We start from the raw sequence: 12,689 nt of genomic DNA on the forward strand, positions 1-12,689 counted from the left end.
TTTGGTTTCTTAATCAAAGCAGATTTTTATAAGATTTCTTTTTTTTTTTTTTTTTTTCAAAAATGAGTATGTTTTCTCTGTTTTGTCACAAGTGAGTATTTTTTTTTTTTTTGGTATTGAAAACTCAGTTACCAGAAAATGGAAATTTGGCTCACTATAAAGTACCTCAGATAAATAAAATCACATGTATCCATCACACCCCTGATACTCAGGAGTATGAGAGAAATCTGAGAGAGATGCAATTCAGGAACCCCTCCAAGCAAGTCTACACACAATGGTTTGGAAACATTCCCTGATTTTTTGTTGCAGTTTAATTTGGCTGACATGCACTTTGGGGAAAAAAAGTGCACATCTTGTTCCTGCAAAGATTGAGCTACATGCTTAATTTTACCATTTGAAAAGTCAGTAAGATTAAATACATGCACAAATCTTTGAACAGGTAAGGCCTAAACAACCTTCTGATGGAAATATAGGGGAATATGTGTGATCATGGATGACATCTTCTTTTTCTCTCTAGATACCACAAAGGCTAAATGCAGTCTGCAGCACCTTACAGATTAATTATCGACTGCACACTAAGATTTTTCATTTCTTTCCTCCTTTCCTCCTTCTTTTAGCTGACAGCTGGTAGTTTTACTTTGTTCTCACTTTGAGAGTGCCTACATTTTACTGGTAATAAGTCCTCTCAAAGAATTCTACTTGGAGTTTCTTGTGGCACAGAGGATCTTCCAATCAATCCTATTTCTTCTGGCAGAGAGTCCAAAGATTTCCAGCAACCCACGTTGAATGGATCAGAGCAATTGAAATACCCTTGAAGACTTCTCCTGGACAGGGTAGGTCTGCTCTGGAGCACTTACAGCTCAAAGGCAATTACTGTTTATTTCCAGTAGAAACTCTGATCTGGTGGCACAAAGGTACAGTACCACACGGGTGAGAAAAGGCATTCAGGATGATTTAAAAAAAAAAAAAAAATCAAAAAAATCCCCCAAACATTCTGGGTTTTCTTTTATTGGACTCTAGAAATTATGCTTTTCTGAGTTTTTTCTTTGGAAATGAACCACCTAAATGCAATGTTTTTAAAGATGACTATCAAATGCTTTGTGGACTCCAGCAGACAAGACACTAATATAGTCACTCATAGATTTGCTGGTGTAAGTAGGCTAAATTTCCACAAAGGTTGCACTGGGAGAAACCCTTTGAAGTCAGTCCTACAGCAGATGTTGAATCTCACTCCTGAGAGAGAGAAAATATCTATCAAGTGCCACGCACCTCTGACAGACTCTAGCTGGGAGATGAAACTCAAAATGAATGTAGAGAATAAGGCCTGATTCACGGAAGCAAATCTGTGCATACCTTAGGAAACTAACTTTATTGAAGGTATTTGTATTAAAACAAACAAAATGCTAAAGCAGATTTAGCATCAAAAGCACATGAAGGATCAAACAACTCACTATGCTTATAATCCAATTATTAATAAAACAGCTTCAGTGGTTCAAAGAAACACTGCGCTAGTAGAACCTGCAGCGGAACAAAATGGAGCTTGGAATGAGCTCAGGCTGCAATCCAGAAAGTGAAGAATGTTTCACTAAAAGGACCTCCAGAGGCCATCACCACGTCAGTAGGAAAATAGAGTGGGACCCATCCTGCGTGTCACTTCAGCAACCCCAGATGTCTAAAGAATCACCTAACACATTATAAAAGCTAAAGATTGATGGTTGATAGGACTGATAAAAATGCAGATTGAAGTGGCCAAAGATTCAGAAAGTGTAAGCAAAGGAAACGAACCTAGAAAACCATTCAGGCAGGAGGTTAAAGATCGTGAGTCAGGAATATGATGAATGCTAATGTGCCTTTGAAAAATGCGAGGCAAATACACAGAACTGGACAGAAATGAGGTTAAAAGAGCCAGTGTAGAGCTGACGTAATAAGCTAAGTGTTCAGCCTAAAAAGAAGGAGCAAAGCAAATCCACTGCTGGTAGCTGAAATGTGAAGAAGTGAGAGAAATTGTAACCTGGTTTAGTGTACCAGGAGTGGGATCGCGCTGGAGATGAACACATCTCAATCACTACAGATGCATACTGTCTGTTATAAAACATGCCATAATCAGAAAAAGCTTAGCTTAGCTTAATCTGTGGCATATTCCACCCCTTCTCCCTTCTCCCCACCTACCTCTGAGTCCAAAAGAAAAACGAAACAGTTTTGAAAAGTATTAGTAGGAAGAAAGTCCCACATCAGAGATTATTGTAAGCACATTGTAGGAGACCTGGGTCCCCATTAAGGATAAGGCATTGACGAAGCAATCAGCAGTAAATGTAAACAGGCAGAATGCTCAATAACTAAGAAATAGTAAAACTTTGTAAATCACCGAAATCAAGACACGTATGCTCATGAAATATTGGATGCTTGCATTTATCCCACTGAGCTCCTGGCGTTGCAGGGCTGAGGCTTAAATTTGGATTTGAATTTCACACTCTAACTGTTGCAAGAATAAGTTTAGAAAAATTGTTGGAAAGGTCGGGCTAGTTTCATATGTTCTGATACTTCAGTTCATTCTATCCTTATAGCAGATACATCTAAACACACACATAAAAAACCCCCTCTGTGAGGTGACAGTAGAAGACTTAAAATATTTTTTTCTGAACTGTGGAGAAAAGAGTTTTGTTGTAATTCGCTTGAGGTTTTGGGAGAGCAATACATGGGTGGTTAATATTTTGCCTGACCCATTGCAAAGAACTAATAAAAGTAAAAGCTGTGTGGCTGCCCCTTCTAATCTGAGAACAAATCGCAAAGGCAGGCACAGAAAAAAGGCAGGTGAGTTCTCAACTGAACGATTAGGAGGAGGACAAACAAGGGGGAAAAAAAGGTAAAGCAATCCACCCAACCTCTTCGACAAAATTTAATCAGAAAAGCAGTTTAGAAAGGGGCCGCAAATCTACTGAAAACAAAGTTTCAAATAACAAACACCAATAAAAGTACAATATAAATAATAGCCTCAAGGCCAAAGTCTAGAGATTAGCAGAGCAATCAAAAAGAGCCAGAAACAAACAATCATAAGTCTGTGAAGCAGTCTGTCAAGCAAACAGCTCTAAAAACCAGATTTAGAAAATAAGCTCTGTGGAAGGAATGGTCGAAGGCTGACTGATAGAGCCAATATATCCACCCCAGCTGGGATTTCTTGGTGAATATCAGTCTAATGAAACAAAAAGGCTTTTCCTAAAAAGCAGCTACACATTGCCAGGATAAGGGATCATCAGGAACAACCAGAAGTTTGCTGCCATAATCTTAGTATTAAATAGAGCTATTCCCACTTGGCACTGAAAATTTTGGTGACGTTAACTAATGTTTACTCTTAGGAAATATATTAGAGCTGTACTGTGGGATACGGTACGCATTAGCCTAAGCCACAATAATCAATACACCTTTGGCATACAGACAATGAAAATACATACTGAGATTCAGCAACCTTGCCCTGAGTATGAATCTGGGTACTTATTTGAGACAAAGTTTGCAAAATGTCCCTGTTTTAATCTTCTGCCCCCTCCTGAATTAATGAGATTTGGAGGCTACCACAGCGCTCAGGCAATTATGGACTTCTATTCTGGGGATAAAAGTGTCACAACAGGACCATTTGCTCATACATGACCCTGTCCTTGCCTGCAAGATCATAACACCAAGGACAGTAATATTTCATAATAAGCCAGCCCTTGAATCCAGACAGTTGGCAAGTTGAATTTTATAATTGTGCCTGAATATTTCAGAATTTAATTATCAAAAAATCATAGTTTTCTGCCAAATCTGTTTCCCAAAAATATTTATTCTGGTAAGTTGACTTTCACCACTTACTCTTTTTAGGATGAAACCTCATTTCAAATCTCAAGTTGCACCTTCTCTGCTGAGGCATGCTGCTGCTGCATTTGGCGGTGGCAAGCCCCAAACCTGCAAAGTCTCTGTGTATTCTGAATTTTCTGGTGACAAACCGTGTCACTGAGGTTAGCAGAACTAATGGTGTGCATGAAGATAAGTGCACATCTAATCAAGTATTTGCAGGGTCAAACCCCATTATAATATTATCAACACAGGATCATTTAACGGAGAGACCAGAAACTTTTCTTTGTGTTCGAGGAATAAATCCCCTACTGTTTCAAAGCTCCTGAACAAATAGGGTTTTCATATTTGTCTGTGTCCGCTGTCTATTTTGGATCTTTGTCATTTACCCTGCCCCACATTTAGGCCTGGAGCAGCTGAGACAAAAGTCTGGATGTGTTTATTTTTTTATTTCCCATGGAGCCAAGCCACGAACTAGTCCTCCCTGAAAGGAAACTAACCCTGATTGCATGACTGACGGGGATTGTAGTAAAAAAAATATCGCTCGTTTTAAAGTTTACCCAAGAGCAGCGTCTCTTCAAGCAGCGTGACCCTGTGGCTTCTTTTAACATTTCTAGGACAGAGCCTGCAAGGTTAATATGTTAAGACAGTAAAAACATTCCCTTTGCCTGGGGCACATCACTTCTATTCAGCAAGGCAAATAATACCCCACCTACAGCAGCCTGCCCAGGAGCCCAAAGGCTGCACAGCAACAAGCCTCCGTTTCTTCCCCGTCTCCTTGTCTCCTTGAGACTGACATTGCCTGGGTGCTGAATAGCCTGGTGGGAAGAGTTCAATGCAGGGTTTGCACTTTCCCAGCCATTAGCCAGCTGCCACCGCATTTCATTATCTTAGGGGGTGCTTTTATACATCAAAGGCACTTCCAAACAGTGTGATGAAGTGGAAGTAACCGAGCTCGTCCACGTCGCAAGCCGCAGTATTATTTATTGTCGTTATTTTTTTGTGCCCATCTCGTGCCATCTGGCCTGCTAACTGTAAAGGCCGGTGATGGAAAAAAGACTCAACACACCCCTCTCGGTTTCTTGGAGTGAATCCTGCTGAACAACTAGGCCTTGGAGCAACTGCCTGTTGTTGTTGGGACTCTATTGTTCTGCACAAGGAGCCCTCTAAAAAGCAAGGGGAAAAAAACAAAGGTAGCGCACAGGATCTCATGTGAAAACAAAGTAAGCAGAGCATGAAAAGCGGCACTGAGATGGCTTTTTCTTTGTTTTCTTTCCAATGTGGCCAAGAAATAAAGAGCTGAAAAAGGTTTTCTTTCGGTCTTCTAAAGAAGCTGCCTGTGAACAAGCCAAGGTAGTGGGTTTTGCATAAGACCGCCTCAGATCACTGTTCAGCTGTTTTAACTTACTTCAGCTTTTGTCTTATTGTGGCTTTCTTTAATGACAAAAGTCCGTATGGTTGGTGATTTATTGTACTTCTCCAGAGTTTGAAACCTGATTTCCATTACCGGAAATCTCTAATTGATACATTCATAAAATCTTGAGAATTACATCAAAAGGTGAAAAAAATGCAAAATCTCTCTATGTGTCACAGACTGCTAATGAGCGGCTTAAACAGAAGTTGTCAGTGGATGTATGATTATAGTTGCACTCTTTCATGGTGACTTGGTTCTACAGACCAGGGAATAAACTACAACACATTTCTACCTTCCTACCTCTGCTGTGCCTGCCTGCCACCAAAACGCCCTGTTACCAGAAAAATAAACTCAATAAAAATGCTCATACTTCCGTATTGCCCTTTTACAGTATAGATATTTTGGCTAATGATTTATTTTACTTTCATGTAGCCATTAACTTGACGCTTTAGAAATATAGTAGTTTGACTGTGAATGAGACAGGGCAATTGATTGTGCAAGGTCAAGGTATTATGGCTTGATAAATTCCCCAGACATGCAGATCACCGTTTTCATAAAATCACAATATTGTTTTGCATTCTTAATTGCTTGCTATGAAAAGAAATATTTGGTATGGTGAATCCTGGTGCAAAAGACCCTGATTGTGTAAACCAAGTTATGTAGGTAAAGCTTTTGCTCACATAGATTTCAAAGGTGAGTGTGCATGAAAAAGAGCTTGCAATATCAGGGTCAAATTTGGCAGCTTTTTAGTAGGCTTGATTAACTTAATTGGAGATTGGCATGAATAGGGGCTGAGACAGCACAAGACCTTTAATTTTGTCCTGAAATCTCTTTCTTTTCTGTGCTCACTGCAGCTAACCTGTAGCTGTGAAATATCTCCCTGTGAGCCAGCAATTAGATTGCTATCCGAGATTGACTTGGAAATAGTAGGCACAGAAGTCAAGCTACTGGCAGCCAACATCAAAAAACAAAAATCCCTGACCTTCACTGTTCTTAATACAAAAGCCCTTTTCCTGCTGTTTTTGAATGAACGAACAAACGAGAGCCAGCAAATGATATAGCAGACACTTTCTTCTGAAAAGATAAAGCAAAATTGTTTTATTTCTGCATACAATCTGCTTCCCAAGCACGAAGACAGGAAGCAATATTGGGAAATTCTTAAAAATATGATTTATGCTGGATAGAGTCTCTTCCTTCTCCTTTATATCACTTGGAACAAATAGTGAGCCAAGAATTTCCTGAACTTCTGCAATTTGCTTGGAAAATGTGTTCTCCCAGCCTTGCTACTGCTCTGTGAAGTAAGCGTTTATTTCTAGTAGTACGTTTGAAATGTCACTTAAAATAAATCTGTGTCTTATACACTGCTCTGTCTCTCCTCCTGCCACCCTGGCTTGCCTTGTAATGGGACTGAACAGGTGCTGTGACACAGCTCCATTTTCAAGTCGCACACAGCTAATCTTCCCCATTTTAGAGCACGGCAGGCATCCCTTCTTGGGTAACCAACCCTGTGCCACACAAATGGAGGGAGCAGTCACAAATAAAGAAGTCCTTTTCTCAGTTTGAGAAATATGAGCAAGCTAGATGTATCCAATAAGTCTCCACCAGACACATTTGTGAAGTGTCCCAAATGAGCTGCCCACAGGAGATCTAAGGCTCATGGGACAGATATTTTTATGCGGCTGAACTAGGGGAATTGCTCAAAAGCAATATGGCCAATGCAAGTAGGTTTCCCATCTGTGTAAGGCAATAGGATAGCACCTCTTTTGTCATTTCGATGAGCATTTATTCCCTATTCAGGACCAAATGTGTAAGACAGGGTCCCTTGATAGGCTGGACGGGCAGCATTTTACTCCAGCGGCCCCACAAGCTGTCGTTTGGGCTATAGCACCTGGATAAAATCCCACTCAGGGAGGGCGAGGCAGTGTGCAGTGTCTTCTGCAGGGAGGTGGGCAGCCGGCACGACCCCTCTCTACGGGAGTTGGGAGGAGGAAGACACAGCTGAGTGGTACGAAGCTGCAAGGCGCAGGGCGCCGAGCAGCCGGGGGAGCGGAGGGAAAGGCTCCAGGAGGGGCTTGTTCTCTGGCGAGGCAAGTGCTCGGTCCTGGCAGTGCATTTGTCTGTGGGGAGAGGCTGATTTCATCCTCTGATAAACCGGATTAGGGAAAAATTCATGGAGTTAGCCTTCAGGCTCGGTTCTTCACCTGATGAAAGCAGGACCGTCTTTCATTGTCCCGCTGGAGCAGAGCAGCAGCTGAGGACGTGGCCCCCAGCACTTTGTGCCCTGCTGTGGGCTCTCCCCTGGCAGCGATGCTGTCAGACCCTCGCCACAGGCAGGTGCACGCTGAGGGCCAGATTGCAGCTTGCCTAAATGCAGCTCCCCTGGAGAGTGCGGTCCTCTCCAGCCCCCACGTCCCCTTTGCCATCCCGTGCGGCTGTCATATGGACGCTTTTCTTTGCCAGCTGGTTTGGAGCAACCCAAACTGCTACTGTGGCACGGCTCTGGCACGGTAGGAAGGAGAAGGGAGAGGGGATCTGATATTTCCTTGCTGCTATGGGAAAAACGGGGAGGAACTAGAAAGAGAATATGCAAACAGTGCTGCATTCAGAGTTACAAGTAGTTCTTCCCTTCCAGGAGAAAGGGGTAAGGTGAAAACAGGCTGCGGCTCTCAGGGTTGCCTGGCAAACCGTGTAGCAGCCCTGGCTGAGGCCTGATCAACCAGGTCCTAAATCTGATGGCCAGAAGGAAGAGAGAGTTTGCATGATGCATCCCACTCACCAAAACAATGATAGAAGTAGGCTGCCATGTGAAGATATGTTTCCTCTGCACTAGAATATCTTTAAATATCGTGACAGCAAAGACTAGAGATAATAATAGGTCTCGCTTTGTTTCAGATGTGGTAAACTAAAAGCAGCTTTCTTTAGCTTTGCATTTCATTAAAGGTCACCGTGAATTATGAATCTCTCTTCTGAACTACTCAGCTATTTCCACGCAGTGTCACTGTCTGGACAACCTTCCTAACACATCAACAGCTAACAAGCAATGACAATAAGTTATGAGGCACAATTCAAGGAAACAAAAAACAAAAATGGAAGGATGTGAATTCTATGGAGCACACAAAGAAAAATGGGTGGGATGCTCGTTTCCTCAAATTGTGTATCAACTTCATAAGTTAGCTACAAATTATCCCCCATGCAAGGATGAGGGTATCATCTTACATCCCACCTTTGTGTTCTTTTTCCAGTGCTCCATTGTGGAACCAGATCTCTGCTGCTTCTGTTTGAGGAACTGTAATTTTTTTACATGTTTTTGAAACATAAAGTACAGTTGTTGAAGTGATTCAGCAGTCTTGTGGCTCAGAAAATCAACAGATGACTTCAAAATATCTGAAAAAAAGAAATCATAATGCAGACTTACACTAACTTATACTCAAATGAAAGTGCTTAGACTATCTTTAGCAAGACAACAAATTAAGGATGAATTACAATATCTTGAAAAGAAAACAGATTTTTCATACAAAATCTTGCAGCATCTTTCAGTCAGGATGTCTACATTTCTGAGATATTTTTAATGTATATTTTTAAAGTTTCTAGTTTTAGCTTTCTGTTACTTCATTGTCTCTTTTTCCCCTAAAAAAAAACCCAACACCCTTTCCTCTTTCATTTTTTGTAACTTTACTTAAGAAATGCCTTTTTAAATCAAGATGTTTAATTTCTACATTATCATTTATGTCTTCTGCTTTCAATATGAGTACACAGTATACCAAATGTGTGTTTGTTTTTAATGCTTCGCAGTTCTCAGTTATTAGGCTAACATAACTTTTTTAAAATTTTATTTTATTTAAGAAAAAAAAGAAAATTCTGAATCCATTTTAAGAAAATAATTTATCCTCTGCTATCAAAAGGTTTGAAACATTGGTAAAATGCAGGTTTTCCAGGACACAATGAGAAATGACTTCCTGTAAAAATACTGATTTACAGACCCAATTTGTATATCTTTTGCTTCACAAATATGTACTTGCAAGACAAAACAAATGTGTTATAAGATGGCATTTTCTAAGAAAATACTTACGTGTTCAGGAGATACTAAACTTGTTACTGTAGGAGAGATTAATTCAATACCACCTCGCCATTACACCAAAGAACATATTTGTTTATTTTATTGCACAAAACAGATATTTTCTTTACACCAGGAAGAGTTACAAATAGCTATAACGAGCATGGGTTTGTGTTGAAAGACAAAATAGCAAACATATAGTGTAGTATTGCAAGACAAAGAAGAATAAATTAAGTATTTCTTTTCCATTGTTAGAATTTCATAAAATAGATGCAAATTCTGAGTTAATCAAATCTAGAAACAAATGAAACTGAAAGAGGATGCTCTGTACCAAAGAAAATTTAGTTTGACAATGATGTTAAACAGATAGCTGGGATCTGCTGGGAATACACACCTTGGTTTCATCTGATTGACCTCACATCATTGCTATGGCACATAACTACACCTGACAGGTCATTGATTTGGCAGTATGTAAAGTGGATCCTTAAGGAAATAGCTTGGCAGAGAGCAGCTTCCCATGTTTTTCACATTCCCACAGCAAAAATTCAAGTCCCTATCGTAGTATGCATCACATATAGAGGGGAAAGAAAAACAATGCTCTTACAAAAGGCTTTATACGTAGAAAAGATGGTTAACAACAGCCTCATGTGTCAATTAACAAATTTCAGTGCTCAGAGCAGAAAAATGACAGGAAAATATTGATTCCAAATTTCAGAGTGAAAAAAGCAATACGATTTTTTTTCTCTTTTCAGTTCGGCTTTCAACTCCACAACTCTAATAACCTTAACACTTTTCTGCTTGGTTCTGCCTGATAATTTTGCCAGAAATATGCAGCACACACACGTGCACAATAACAAAACCAAATTAGAATGCTATTTATTCTGCTGCCACAAAAGCAATTTTACTCTACTTTGTGCCACCAAATGTACCACAATGTTTTCATCACCAAGTTAAAGAGAGTATGCCTAATGGCTTATACAGTCCTAGTGCACAAGAACCCTATTCAAACATTTGCTCAAGTCATGCATGGTTTTAGTCACATGCATAATAGCCTACAGACAAAAGGCACAAGAGACAAGGAGGGCTTTATGTATCAAACTGAAAGTAGTATTTCCCTGTGCTAATACTATGTAAACAACAGAGAGCTACAGGATATCATATTAACATGATTTTTTGGTGAAAGAGAAAGAACAATTAATCGATACCTAAAAACTTCAGTACCTTCATCTGGAGAGAATAAACACATAACCAAAAATGATAATGAGAGACAAAACATTGATTTAGATGTTAACATGAAAAATAACCAAAACCAATGTTTTTTACATGTTTTAAATTAAACTAAATTATATTACTTTAATATAGATTAGTCAAAAAAGCTTTTTGTCAGGAGCCAGCTTTTTGGTTTTTATTAGATAGAAGGACATGCTCACAATTTCAGAAAGAGACATAAAATAGGTAAAACATCACTATATATTGAAAGAAGAGTGTTGAATGATAGCATACTTCAGTGCCCAATACCTGCATAAAGCCTTACGCAGTAACATGGGGCAACTGCTCTGGAGTCCACACCACCCATAAGGTGTCACCCTGAGAGAAAAGAGTAGGGAGAAGGAAATCGTTAACCAACATCATCAGTTGATATAAACTGACAGCGCACACACACACACCCCCATCCCCAGCAGCCAAAGCTGCACTTCACAGTAGCAAAGAAAGATGACTACAAAACTATGAGTGAAGAAATAGTAATCTGACCATATTCATGGACTGGATATGTAACTCTTCTACTAATTTAAAGGGCAGTCAACAGGGTTGTCTCAGATTAGATGCCTACTCAGTAACATAGGACTGATTTCAGGATAAACTATGCCGTTTTCCAAGCAAAAAGCAAAGAACCCATAGGTGATGCACTCCTATTTCTTGCTTCCAGCACAAAGGCAATATAATGTACCTCTTCTACATGGTTCAATTGTTCAAGAGTGCCAGTAATAAAATTAGATGTTTAGAAAAGCCCAATCTTTGAATCTTGCTGGTACAAAATGTTGCTTTAGAATATGCATAAAACATACATAAAATACACTTACAGCATCTCCACCTACAGATTCTGAAGCATGCTGTGAACGAGATCAGTACCAGTATTCTCATTTTCAAAGAGAACAGCATCAGGAAAAGGGAACTGAACTAGCCCCAGTCCCTCAGCAATCTGAAAATGAACCAAATGCTCTGTAGACCAAAACTTTCTGAGTCCAAGTATCATATCGACAAGAATGTGTCATCTCCCTCAACACCAGATCGGGACCTCAGCTGACAAAGACCTCTCTCTATGGCATAATTCTACAAAGCAGTGCAAAATGGAAGTTCGTTCCACCCTGGAAAAAATGTTAATTTATAGAAAGGGAAACGTTCATGAGAATGGCTTACTTTTGATATAATGTTCAGAAAGTAATGGTTTCTCAGGTCCAGAATAAAATTTTGATTCAAAATGAATGAGAGATGTCCCTAAAATAGCTTCATAGTTTGAATCCCCATGTACAGTGTAAGCATTTCCCAATTAACATTTCTTACTCAGGCAGTTTTCACACAGCCCTAGAAGACAGACTGGTGGCATGAGGTTAATGGAAGAAGGGCTTCAGCATGAGCCTTCTGCCTCCCATTGAATGCCTCATCACCAGGCTATTAACTGTTCTGATGCATTCATATCTGGTATGCCTGTGGCCCACAGCTTCAGTGTCAGGAGGACTGAAATTTTTGAGGTGATATTTTTTCAAATATTCTTCCAAGTGTTAATGTCAGATGATCTTGACTTATTTATTGCATGGGAATAAGAGGTCAACAAAATTCTCCCTCCCCCTCCCAAAAAACCCCCAAATAACCAGTGAAACACACAAAAAAGCCATAAGCCCTTGTTGGGTAGAAGACTACAGGATAATGTGCCCTCAGGAGGAAGCAGAGCTGCTGAGCTGGCAGTTAGACACCAGCACTGCCCTTTGCAAAGTGTTTTGCAGGATAGCTATCTGGCTGCTGCACACACAGATACACCCTCAAAAGGAACATAACTATTCCTACACAGTGCATATTTTGCTTCTCATATCTTTTACATATTGCTCCAAAACCTGAGACTTGTTAAGAGATTATCTCTATTTACCACTACATGTAGTGTGCATTATTGTCAACATATTTTTCAGACTGTCCAACTGTGTGCACTAGCATTTCTAAAATTAAACAAAAACCATCACATATGTGAAGTGGCAGTACCAACAGATTAACTATATCCCCAGGTATTTAAAATATTAGGGAAAAATCAGCAATATTACCTTATATTAGAAAAGATTCAGCAATATTATGTTTAAGATAGCCTGCAGCCTGCACTGTGTCACAGGTCAGTCAGTGCATTGGTGT

This window comes from Balearica regulorum, chromosome 1 (assembly GCF_011004875.1).
Source record: "Balearica regulorum gibbericeps isolate bBalReg1 chromosome 1, bBalReg1.pri, whole genome shotgun sequence".
Taxonomy (NCBI): domain Eukaryota; kingdom Metazoa; phylum Chordata; class Aves; order Gruiformes; family Gruidae; genus Balearica; species Balearica regulorum.